The following is a 2,909-nucleotide window of genomic DNA, read 5'->3' as shown; positions in this document are numbered from 1 at the left end:
TCTATATGTAAAAGAAAAAGTGTGATAAGGGTTTTCCAGTTCAAGTGCACCCTAATAAAGAAGAAAAATGTCAGGCTAAAGTAGGTAGGGTAGGTAGACGGTGTTACAGAATTACTTGTGATGGATAAGGTCTCTGAATGTGTTAATTTTCACTGTTATCACAAGTATAAGGCAGACATTTCATTTGATGCAGGGCAAGCAAAACAAGGTAAAATAATTAACTTCCCTTCACATTTTCCCTAAAGATTTCACTAATTCCCCTTGAAGTATTAAGGTCTTTGAAATTTAAAGGGGCTCAGAGCATTTCTCTGACTTTTGGAGGGACCGGACCCTCAGCCCAATGATTTAAAAAGCCTAAGTATTTAAAAATTATCCATAAACCATTCATTTGACTTCAGGAACTCATTTCCTAAGTAAAAATTCTATTTTTACTTAGGAAAATACACAATATCACCTAAAAAAAACCCCTTTTTCCACTTAAAGCCTAAGTTTAAATGTATATCCGAAATGTTTTAACTTAGCACTTTCATTTCATTTGTCATATTAACTTCTTACTTATATTATATAGCTCCCGAAGAAATTCACCCTATCCTGTATTATTAAATATATATAAAAGACCCCAAAATCTTATATAATCCCGCCCCGGTTAAATATAACCATAAATACGCGTCAAAAGGATTAATTGGAATTAATTAACCCTCAAGGTTAATTAAGAACCAGCCCCCGACCATTCTTATTGACCCCGATATGATTAAAATATTGTTAAATATATCGGGCCCGCCACAGGTAAAATCCCGCTGCACCTCACTTCCCGTCCACCGCATGATCGCTCCCCCATCATCCGAAGGTCGTCGCTGATATCGCTCCCCCCTAGTGACCGCGCTTTAACATGTGATCACTAGGCGGTTTTCCGCCCGTACCTCCATCACGCGTTGTGCATTTGATGTGATCGCTCGCCCTCCGCCCAAAACCGCTTAACTCCAAAAGCGGTGCGAGCACATACCGCTTACCGCTCCCCCAAAAAATGACAAAATGTCATTTTCCCACGTATGTCACCCGCCCGATAAATCCAAAAACCCCCACCAACCTAGATTTTGAGAATAAAACCAATGTAATGTTATTTTCACTGTTTTATGCTGCGACTGTTTTCCCATGTAAAGCGATGTCCCGATCAACCGCTGAAGCTTTTCAACCGCCACCTGGTCGGAAAATTTGCAGCGACGTCGTCTAGAACCTGTTATCCATCCCGCCATTGCATTCTTCACTTCCCCAATACAGGTATTTACCCATTTTTACTGAAACCCTGCAAGTTTTTGTTTTTTACTGAAAAATTCCACAAGAAAGAGCTAAATTCAGTATAAGTCCAAATTTTATTCACTATATAGGTTCCAAAGCCTGCTGTTTTCACTATTCTTCACATAAAACCCAAGTTCCATTCCTGAATCCACAAGAACCAGTGATGGAAACTCCTATAGCTCTGAATGTTGTACCTATGAACGCCCCTCACAAAGAATTATATTATCTACCCCTGGCCGATAAAGATTTTCAAATAAAAGACTTATCAGGTAATGAAAACCACCTTAAAATATTTTGCCAAGCCAAAGACAGCTATCTTAATGGCTCTGACATCTTAGGACTATGGGAATCCAACCTTCCCATGTACTTCCTCCCTTCAGTCCATATTTTCCCAGACATCATTCATCACTACTGTGCCAATTATGATCCTAATCAAAGAGCAGTCATGTCCCCAAGTCAAGAAGTCCTTTTTTCCATAACTGCTCGGTCCATCAATGAAATGCTCCAATTCCATTCTAGTCACGCTCTCACTCCCCTTTCTATGGGATACTTACTTGAAAGAGCTCCCCAATTGTCTCAAGCAGAACTGACTTGCATCTGTCAGATGTTCATGGACCCTAAACATCAGCCTAAAGGCCCACCTCCTTATTTGCAGGTTTGCTTTACAGATACAGGAAGAAGTATTATTGATATGATAGCCTCAATCATGGGATTCAACTCTAGAGAGTATGTCGATGAGATAACCTTAGTATTATTGTCAATTTTTACTCCTGGACAACGTCCTGCTATTAAATATGATTATGCCTCTTATATTGCCAACAAAATTCATGACCAATTCCTAAGGCTAGACAATGAAGGAGTTTTCAAATGCACTACTTTCATCTATCATCTTCTGTTATATTATCAGTTAGACAGCTTCCCTTTCCCTGTCAAGAAACTTGATACTAGAGGCAATCCAAGGTCTGTCATTTTTTGGAGTCCCATTTTCCATAAATCCCTTGAAACCCCTTACACCTATAATGAGTTCATTGACCTATTTGTCCATCCATCAACCACTTTATTAACAGGAGTTTCCCCTCCTAGGATAAATGGTGATATGAAGAAAATCCTCCAGCTCTCCAAGCAGTACAGGATATGTGACTGGTACCTATATAAGAATCACATAGAAATAAGGATTTATGGATGTGAACTCTGCCCTTTTAAGTTGCCAAAGTATGTTCCAATGAGACTCTTTGCATTGGAATATTTTAGACAAATGATAAATGCAGACCTAGTCCATTTTTGTAATGCTAAGAAGAAAGCTCAGCTAAGAATCAAGAACCAGCTAGGCCCTTTTGTCTGCAACACTAGGGAAGCATGGATAGAAGTAGAATTTTTTTAGAAGAGAAACTTAAGTTACAAAAAAGTTTTGAGTGGAAACCATATGATCCTAACAGTTTTATATGTGACAGGAGAATGAAGAACAGATTGTCCCCATATATTCACCATAGAATTCCAGAAATTGAAAAATATGCAAATATGGATGAATGGAGGGAAGGTACCCTAGTAGAGTAGGATAGTGAACATGTCAATTTTGAGAAAGTTATGAGAGATCTTGAGAAAACACTTGACTT

Source organism: Pinus tabuliformis, chromosome 8 (genome assembly GCF_031772625.1).
Source record: "Pinus tabuliformis cultivar Carrire ecotype Pingquan chromosome 8, CPIR1, whole genome shotgun sequence".
Lineage (NCBI taxonomy): Eukaryota > Viridiplantae > Streptophyta > Pinopsida > Pinales > Pinaceae > Pinus > Pinus tabuliformis.
Note: the sequence above shows the minus strand (reverse complement) of the source record.